We start from the raw sequence: 10,830 nt of genomic DNA, 5'->3' as shown, positions 1-10,830 counted from the left end.
AGGACCCTGCTGCAAGCCTTTTAGAATCATCCACTTCCCTGGGATTGGGATACCTCCGCCCAAGGCGGACCTGCTCAGGGTCATTGACTGGGGACTGGCGATTCCGTCATCGAATTCGATTTCCTTGCGGTAGATTTGTTAGCACATTCTACAGCTTCAAGGAGTCAGACAATACAGGGGGAGAAAGGTACCTGGGGCCAAGAACAAGAATTGAATTTCCTATGAAAACAGCAAACTACAGGAACCTCTATTCCCTGTAGCTTTTCCATGCAAGCTGGACCCAAACCACATCCCAATGATGTAGGGAACCAACCCAGGGATGGATTATGTGGTCAGTGAATTGGAGACTCTATGCAAATGCTTGGTTGCAGAATAATAGACAGAATGTTACATCAGTTATGATTTCAAAAAAATATGTTATTTCTATTTTGCATATAAATGCACTGATAAAATTCTATCAGGACATGCCAGTCTCATAGCAGTGGCTACTTGTAAATACATAAGCTCTAGGTGGGGTATCTGAGGAGATAGGCAGAGGCTTCCAGGATTAGATGAGATTAATTTTGAAGAATATGTAAGAAGCATAGGAATTACCAAAGCAAATAAAGAAAACATGGTATTCCAGTAAAAAGCTCAGCATTTTAGAGTATTGCCAGTAGTTCAGTATAGCCAGAATATAGGGTGATTAAGAAGAGCTGATAAGAGATGAGATTGGAAAAAGAGAGAGGCATTTAATCTTGATGAGCCTTGTATTTAATTCCAAATAATTTTAATTTTTTCCTCTAGGCAAGAGAAAGGCTAAATTTGATTGCAAGTAACAGAAGGATCATCCAAGGATGACGCAAATAATAAGAACCTCTATTGCATCATGTATTAGCTCTGTTCCCATGTGGACAGGGTGGAAAACGAGTGGATACAAAGCAGATACCCTGTTGGACAGAAGACATGAAGCCAGTGGTTTCTGAGATGGTGCCTAACAAACCCCTGGGGCAGTGATGAGGGAAGGAGCCAGGGGGAAGGACCCCCATTTAGGGGAGTCTGACATGCTTGGCCAATTCGATTTGGAGCGAGAGCTGGAATTCATCCCTATATTTCCAAGATCGGTTTGCCAAGAGTAGACAAAAGAGGAAACCTCACCTAGGGTGGAAAAAGAATCAGACCAGCGTTGCAGGAGGCAAGAGACTGGCAGAGAAGGGGCGTGAGGGAACTCTCTGGAGTGATGGTAATGTTCTATACCTTGATAGGGGTTTGGGTTACACAGGTGTATAAATGTGTCAAAATTGATCGNCTCAGAGCCTGGAGCCTGTTTCAGAGTCCGTGACTCTCTCTCTGACCCTCCCCTGCTCACGCTGTCTCTCTTTCTCTCCTAGAAATAAATAAAAAAACATTAAAAATTAAAAAAAAAAGACCCTAAACAAACACTGAATTCTAGTTAATAGATACATAGTGACATATTTAGGAGTTAAGTAAACTAATGAAATGTACTACTTTGAAATGTATCAAAATAGCAAAATAGGAAGTAGCTTCATGGATGGATGGAGACATGGAGTGGTGGGTCCATATGTGTAAACAAATACAGCACAAGTGAATAGTATAATCTTGGTGGCACCAGTTCAATGTAAAATTCTCTCGACCTATGTTTAGACATTTTTTACGTAAAACATGGGAGGAAATAGGAAATGAACTTCAAAGAAAATCTTCTCTCAGAGCCTTAATACCTACACATATTGGACTCACACCATCATAGCCCTGGCACAAGACAAACATGCTTATTTTGTGATTATTTAGTGGCCCCAATAATGGCCACCTGAATTTAAGGCAAAACCTTTCACTGGATGGATTGGGTTGATACTGTTTCCTAAACTCTGACCACAATGTTTCAAACGGAACAGTTTGCATACTTTTAACTGATAACTGTTACACAGTAGTCCTTCATCAAAGTACAAGAATTAAATTCTTGAAAGCCCCACGGTATATGAATTGAAGAATTGAAGATCCTATTAGGAATATAGTGCCAAAAGACAGGTTCAAAAAGAACCTAAAAATAAAAATTTTCCTAAATATTTTTCATAGCAAAGTAACTTCACAATTTAAATTTTTCAGTGTCTTGAAATAATCATTAGTACCACAAAATTCAATATTTATTTACTGTCCCCTTCTCACCACCTCGGTGTCCCCAACTCCACGCTATTAGCATTTCAGGGCAGATCATTCTCATGGGGGAGGGGGCTGTCCTGTGCACCACAGGATGTCACTCGGCACCTCTGGCCTCCACTCACCAAATGCCAGGAGTTCTCACCTCAGTTGTGACAACCAAAAATGTCTCCAGACATTCCCAAACGTCCCCGGGGGAGAAACTGGCCCCCAGTGGGGCACCCCAGCACCAGACCTTTTTCCTAGGATTCTTCTCTCGGCATTTCAATGAGATGCTTGCAGATGCAGTTTGCTTTGTTCTGAATAAGTCCTGTACCAATAGGCACGTTTCCTGCATCGAGTCCTTCACCCGACCGTCCGATACTGTCTGGCTTTCCAGATTGTTCTGCCTGATCCAGAAAGAATGTAAGAACCTTGGAGCTTGAAGCAGAAAAAGCTTTCACTAACCTTTATCTAAATAGTGTGCTCAGCTCCCAAATGCCCATCGACAGATGAATGAATAAAGATGTGGTATATAGATACAATGGAGTATTACTTGGCAATCAAAAAGAATGAAATCTTGCCATTTACAATGACATGGGTGGAACTGGAGGGTATTATGCTAAGCGAAATCAGTCAGAGAAAAACAAATATCATGTGACTTCACTCATATGAGGACTTTAAGATACAAAACAGAGGAACCTAAGGGAAGGGACGCAAAAATAATATAAAAACAGGGTGGGGGGACAAAACATAAGAGACTCTTAAAAACGGAGAACTAACACAGGGTGGGGTTAGTGGAGGGGTTGTGGGAGGGGGAAGGGGCTAAATGGGTGAGGGGCATTAAGGAATCTACTCCTAAAAGTGTTGTTGCACTATATGCTAATTAATTTGGATAGAANCACACACACACACACACACACACACACACACACACACAGGTGTGTAATGACTCCCTTGCAGAGTACTTCATGCCCAAGTCCCCCTCCTAAGCCTCTGTCTCCTGCTCTGCCTCTGGGATGGAGTCTCTATTCTATTCCCTAAAACAAGTCTCCTAACTTTTTCTAATTATCCCCAGCTTGTGTGACTCACAATTCTGGGTTTTCGTCATTTCAGTAGGACGTGCAAAAGCCAGCCTAGACACATGGGAACTGTGAGGAAAGAAGCGGACGCTAAGAGGAGGGATGACCCAACATTCTGCATTTGAGCTAAGGTTTACAGCTGCCCAAGTTGGCGCGACTACCCCTGCTGCCCATGTGGGCACAGGGAGGGACCTTTCCGGCTTCTCCTTCGCCACCTGTGCAGTGCATGGTCACTCCTGCTGTTGGCAGGAGAATCCTAAGACTCCTGTTCTGACCCAGGAGAGGTTCCAACTTTTTTAGGGGAGACCACGTCTCTAGCAAGGATGTGATCATGCAGGAAATTTCCCTTCGATGGCAACTTTGAGGCCCCTCTGGCTGCTGTCCTAGCCAGAAATGCCCTTGGGTGTCCTCAGGGCAGAGGCGCTACGTCAGCTTCCAGAACGCTGTGTGCATCTTACGCCCAGACTCCAAGTGAGATGCTGTCACTGACTGTTCGCTGGAAGGAGGATTAAATCTCTTCCTAACGCTGCCGTCTCCCTCTCCAAGTCTCAATGCCCTGCTGCGTCTGGACTGACAAGATTCAGCTCCATTGCATTCTCAGAAACACAGGATAGAAGTAGCCAAATTAGGGGCGCCTGGGTGGCTCAGTCGGTCAAGCATCTGACTTTGGCTCAGGTCATGATCTCGCGGCTCCTGGGTTCGTGCCCTGTGTCGGGCTCTGTGCTGACAGCTCAGAGCCCGGAGCCTGCTTTGGATTCTGTGTCTCCCTCTCTCTCTCTCTGCCCCTCCCCGCGTTGTACTCTCTCTCCTTGTCTCTCAAAAATAAACAAACATTAAAAAAAAAAAAGAAATACACAAATTAGCCAGGCTCTCGGGGACAGGAAGCAGTGACCTCCCACATCGTTGGAGAAGCTTCTCTCTTATGCACAGTCCCTGTAATGTTGCACTGCATCACCCAGACACCAGCACCCCCTCTTTCCCATCAGACTGCAAGCTCCGTGAGAGCTGGAATATAGGTCGGTCACCACTGATCTCCCAGCACTGATCACAGTACCTGGGACAGAGCAGATGCTTGATAAGCACTTGATGAGTAGAAATGAGAAGCACAGGTTCAAGAGTATCAGCATTTTACAGTTCCTGGGCTGCTGCCAGAGAACCAGGCAAAGGGAGGTAAGAATGCATTTGCACGTCTGATCAAAGAATTCTTGCTCTAAGAAAGAGGTTTAACCTAACCAGTTTCTCATCCTAGATAAACCTGATAAATGTTTTGGGGATTCTGACATTGGATTTCTGGGCCTGTGTTTGTTTAATCACACAGATCAATGAAAGCCACGATGACTGGCTTCTCTTCACACCTTCTTCACAGCTTCTGGAACTTCTAAGGCAGAGCTAGAGCCAGGGAGGCTGGGGGGAGACCCCAACATCCCATGGTTTTCTAAGCCATGTACTCGCACACCCTCTTCATCCACCAAGTCACCAAAACCCAAATGCAAAACCCGAGGATGCTGTGGGTTCAGGCAGTCTGGAGCTGAGGAAGGATTTTATTTCTTGTATCTTCATTCCTGTCCCAGTAAGCCAATGACTTTTGGCTGTCATGATCTTTGACCGTCAGCCAATCCACCGACAATAAGCAGTAGATGGAGAGTAATTGCCAAGGGGCGTGGCCTGTGATTGAGTACACCCTGGCTGTAACTTCTGCATGGCCTGATTCAAGACCTCTCTGGCAAGCTGTTTCCTTTAAACAATGGAAATGGAAGTCAAATTGGTGACGCAAGGTTGGAAAACAATTGGGTAGCATCTGTTAGAGTTTTAAATGATCTTACCCTGCAACCTAGTATTCTAGTTCTCCCTTGGAAAATGTCTGTGTAAGTAAGATAATTATAAAAGTAATAAAGCATGCAGGGGATGTTAACTGAAGACCTGGAAATGAATAAAATGCCCAACAACAGATATAGGGCAAAATAAACTGATATATCCATACTAAATAATATTTGTTGCACACAGCAGTTGAAGTGCAGTTAACCTGTTTGTACTAACATGAGTAGGTCTCTAAGACATGTTAGGTTTTTAAAAAAGATGAATCTAAATAACACGGCAGGAGCCCATTTGCTTAAATCATGCAGCCATGCGTGCGCACACACAAACACACTACAAAACCTAAATCTTTTCTATAAACACAACAACTGTAAAATGTAAATCAATTGGAAAATGTGTGGAAAGGTCCACATCGGTCTACTGACACTGACCATGGTCACCTTAGGGTTGAAGTCAGACAAGGAGAGAGAGGAGCAGAGAAATTGAGATGCTGAGCAGAACAGAGTAGAGTCTGATGTGTAGTATTTTAGCTCTTACAAGAAGAAAATATTCATGTGCACCTTGTAAATTTAACACTTAAATCCAAAAATGGGCCAGAAGGAACTACATCTCCCCACCTCTGCAGGAGAAGGAAGGCTATTAAATGGAACTCCCAGGAAATAGTAGCTCTTAGAACTGGTGCAATGACCTGAATATGGGCCACTCCCAGTGCAAAATGTAAACCCTTTGCTTCGAGAATTCTTCACTGGGAAGGGCTGCTGTGTATTAGGTAGAAAGTTGGACTAGATCCCTTTTAGTGTTTGATGCCTCGAATGCAGTGGAGCCATCCAGTATGGATGGCACAGGTACCATGTACTGAGTATTAGTGCGCCCAGCACAGCACCAGGCACTTCACATGCAACTTCTCAGCCAGCTATAACCCTGCAGGTACGTAGCGTTAGTCGCCCTGCAAGTGAGGAAACCAAGTGCGCCATAAGCAGTGAGCTGAGGCGTGCACCCAGGGGGTGCTCTATTTCAAAGCCCACTCTCTTAACTACCATCCCACTGAGTGCACGATAATTCAGGGGCTCCGCCTCCTGGAAGAGGGTTAGGGTTTTTTGGAGGGACTCTTTCTAAAATGTTTCCCAAAAGTTCTGAATAGCCCCATGGCTTATTGAGGACCATGAAATAGTTTCTCTGTGTCCAATAAAATGAAGTTGCCTCTATAGAACATTTTTCTGGATATGGCATTCCTCAAATTCTGTCTCAGGAGCTACGTGATAATGAAGTTTCATTGTCATTGGAAAGAGGTCGGTGGAAAAGGGAAAGGAGTCCCAGGTGGGACAGATCTGAACGGTGTAGCAGAGCAAACGTTGTCCCCATGAACACAGGCAGCTGGGTGTCTGGACGCACCATAAAATTTTATTGTGAAATGCGCAGATGATGGGCCCAGCTGCAAAGCATGAGGAGTGTTTATCATGATCTCCCAGTGCATTCTGGGTGTGCTCCCTTTTGACATTATTTTTATGGGCTTAGCCTAACTGAGATGAAGACATCAGAATTACTTTAAGGTGCTGTCCTGGGAGGCGCTCCATGGGCTTCCCTCTCTAACGCTCTCATACCATTTGTCATGGCCAGCGGCGAGAACAGTAAGTATTAAGCATTAACCTGAGAAGACGACATGTTCCTGGAATTTAGGAAACCTTTGCGGGTTATATCCATATCTGACAGACGTCGTCAGTTACCAAGGCTATGGTGAGGCCTATGGTCCAATTGGACCTTTGTCATTGACCAAGATCACCAAATCATGCTATACAACTATGCGTTTGTGTTTCAGAGAAGGAGATCATCTACAGCCAAAAAATAGTTTTACTCTGTCCACGTACCCCCTATGCCTTACAAGCAGTTCTACCCTTCGTAATAATCCCTTCGTTTAACTAAGCCTTTGCCTCTGCCCTTAAAGATCATGACATTCTCAATCAGGGTTTCCCCTATGAGCCACAGAACACAGAAAGCGTTTGGCATGACTATTTTCTCTCTCCCAAAGATCGTACATAATTAGTTCTATTTCAGCTGCACTGGAAAGAAGTTGGATCATTACATACAATGGATGCCTTCCACATCATGGCTTAATCCTCTTACTGAACCCCCATTGTGAAGGACTCAGGAAGGCCTCGAGAATTATACGCCGTAAGGTTAAAGTCATAGAATCTCCAAAGGAAAGGGCTTCTTACAACTTGTCCAGTTCAATGATCCCTTTTTAAAAATAGTTATGTATTTAGTTTTGAGAGACAGAGAGAGCAAGAAGGAGAGGGGCAGAGAAAGAGGGAGATAGAATCCCAAGCAGTCTCCAGGCTGTCAGCGCAGAGCCCAGCAGCGGGGCTTGAAATCACAAACGGTGAGATTGTGAGCTGAGCAAAAACCAAGAATCGGACACTTAACCGACTGAGCCACCCAGGTGCCCCAAACAACGTCCCCTTTTGATACGGGAATTCTCACTGATACCCTGCCAAGTAGTCAGTGAGTCTCTCCCTGAACAACTCAGCCATCAGAGGCAGCAAACACCAGGAAGGAGAGGGCTCCCTGCTGGAAGCTTTCCTTTTGGACGAAGTAGGAAGGGACCAGATGGTATGGCGCCTCAAAAGCTAGATGAAGACATGGGGAGCACATCTTGCAAGTAGTGGCAAGCTGTCAATTCCCAGCTCTCTGAAGGGCCAGAACAACCCCAAGTTTATTCCCCTCTGATTCTGCCAAAGCCCATTATATTATTGCAGGGACTGGTACCCACAGACCTGTTGACAAGTTTAGAAATCTGATGCAGGGCCAGCAGGTAGATGCTATCAACAGGGAACACCATCCATCTCACTCGAGGAGATTTACTTGGCAGGGTAGACAGCGCCTCGAGGAATATTATCTCTGCCTGTAACCTACCACGATTCTCCTCCGAGAACTTGAAAATACCCCGTCCCGATGTCTTATCTTGTTTTCTCACATCAGGCCGGGGCTGAGGTTTCAGGTGTCAGGCTGCAGCCAGAAGGGAGATTTATGGTCCCGTTATCAGCTCTAGACAGCAAGAGGCTGTGGTCACATGGCGGGGAAGCAAGAGCCCGGCAGGGAGGGTCATGAGGAGAGCTGCCGGGCAGCACCTGGGATCACCTGTACCCACACGGTCCCCTGGGCAGGTGGACTGGGCTGGGGGTCAGAAATAGAACTGTCCCACGGGTCCTGGGAAAACAGCTCCCTCCACGCGAGTGTTCTGAGTACAGTCACCAGCCGGGGTGGTTATTGCCTATGGCTAAATCTACTGTCGCATATTTCAGAGGTGCTAAATCACTCCGGCAATGTATAAAATGGAGAGCCTATCACAGCTGCTTAAGACTGAGGAGGTCGTGATAAATGGAGAGTGAGGGAGAGGACCCTTGGGGGCCTCCCCCGGCCCATGTTCAGACCACAGAAGAGGCATCCTGTTGACTTGTGTCATCTGACAGCTGGTATGCCCCCACCCTCCAAAGATAAAAATGAGGCTTTACAAGTCAACTTTGACTTCTCAGGCATGGGCTAGAGGGGTAGGCAGTAACCAATGTCATTCTTAGAGCCACCCTGGGCTTTCTCAGCCAGTCATTTACCATTGTAAGAGCCCCATCTCCACTTCTAACAAAGCCTCCTCAACTAAATATATATATACACATCTATAAATATAACAACATATAATATATAATACATTTTCTACATTCTCTCTATATAAGTACAGATCAGATCACAGATATACATTGTATATTATAAATATATAATCTATGTATTACAGATATAGATTATAATTATATAGATACATTATCTGTAAGTATATCTCATATCTGTAGTATCACTATATGTGATCTATATAGCATTTGATAAATGCCATAACATAGAGTATGATGAGTTAACTGCTTCCTCATCCCTAACCGTACCCTCATGTTGCTGGATCCTGAACACACAATCCCTGCCACTACCCCCCTTGACGCTATGAGTGGGGTACCCTGGGAGTGAACCTCTCCCACAGCTCTCTCCCAGCCTTCGGGGGTGGGCAGAAAAGGTGAGAGCAGACTTTAGTCAACTTCAGGGAAGTCCCAACACTGAGCAACAGGGAGAACCACCCAAATCCTCCTGCCTTCCCCTTGGGCTGCCAGCGAGGAATTTAGATTTGCCAAAGAGATTCTTTTCCAGGCATTCGGTGACTTCAGTCACTGCTCATTCCCCATGGCCTGCCACAGTTATCGTCATCTGCTGAGTCAGGGCCCTGGGTTGAACCTGAGCAGGTGACCCTGAAGGAAATGGCTCTAGTGTGCCCAAGAGCAGCTGTCTCCTTCAGAGCCCTGCTCACAGCACCACCTCTCAAGAGACTCTTCCCTGGTTTACCCCGAGTAACTGAGCAGAGGCTGGAGCACACACAACAAATATTTACCGGGTGCATATTACATGGAGAGCACAATGTCAAAGGGGCCACTGCAGTTCTGTTAATTCAGCTTACGTTGATTTGGAAGATTTTGTTGGTGGAGAGTGGAGTGCAGGGGCGCCTGGGGGGCTCAGTCCGTTAAGCGTCCAACTCTTGGTTTCGGCTCAGGTCATGATCTCACGGTTCTGTGTGTTTGAGACCTGCATCAGGCTCCGTGCTGACAGCGTGAAGCCTGCTTGGAAGTCTCTGTCTCCTTCTCTCTCTCTGCTCCTCTCACTCACGCTGTCTCTGTCTCTGTCAAATAAATAAATAAACAAAACCAAAAAAGTGGAGTGAAATGGGTTCAAGAATGAGCTCTGAGCCATCCTGCCTGATTCACATCCTGAGTCAGCATCTGTTGGGATATTTTTAAGTTAAATGAGTTAAGACATCCAAAATACTTACAACCATGCCCAACACAAAATAAGCACTCATTATAATTACACAGTGACTAAGCCCTGGGGATGTGACAATCAGTAAATTATTCTCCAGCCATCAACGAAAATGCAACCAATGGAAGAGAAGACACTGGGGAAGAACATGTCAACACAGTGGTGTTTCCCAACCAGTCTGCCATGACACACTGATAGACCCAAAGCACTTTCCAACTATACTGTCAAATGGTACACAATAGTTAAAAGGAATGTTTGCTACCCTGAGTATACAGCTATGTTCCTCAGCTAAGTCATTGAGCTGAGTGGAGAGACAATATTGTCTGGAGCAGGGAATAATGCAATCTTACACCAAAGAAAAATGATACCTTACTAGAAAACGTAAGAAATGTAAGGAAGTGCTTCTGGGTCACAGGTATTTCTACCTGAGCAGCAAGAGTACTCAGGGATACTTTTATCTGCTAATAACATAATACCTACCTAAAATGCATAACATATAAGAACATTTATTATATTGCAGGACAACTCTCAAAGAAGGTAGTACAAAGGTCCAGCCACTCAACTGCATCATTAAATCCCACTTTCACCCATCGTTCCAGTCTTCATACTGAAGCCCATCAACTTAGTCTTAAGCATCCATCCCCCAGGATGCAAAATGAGGACCACAGTTCCAGTTATCGCCGGTAAACATGATGATGGTCAGCAAAGAATTTCCAGCAGGTCTCTTTTCTTAGGGTTGCATGTGCCTCAAGTTCCATTGCCAATATCAAACCACATGGCCATGCCCTAGCAGCCAAAGAGTCTGGTAACGCAAGTGCCTGGCTTCTCTGGCCTCTGTAATGGAAGCTGAGCTATACTAGGAAAGTGTGTAACCAAGAATGTCTGCAGAGCAAGTAAGTGAATCGTCCAGAAACTGTGGATGTTTAACCAAACATTGTGAGTCCTTGTTGTGCTTGTG

This window comes from Crocuta crocuta, unplaced genomic scaffold (genome assembly GCF_008692635.1).
Source record: "Crocuta crocuta isolate KB4526 unplaced genomic scaffold, BGI_CrCroc_1.0 scaffold556, whole genome shotgun sequence".
NCBI lineage: Eukaryota > Metazoa > Chordata > Mammalia > Carnivora > Hyaenidae > Crocuta > Crocuta crocuta.
The sequence above is the reverse complement of the archived record's forward strand: the minus strand, read 5'-3'. Positions refer to the sequence as shown.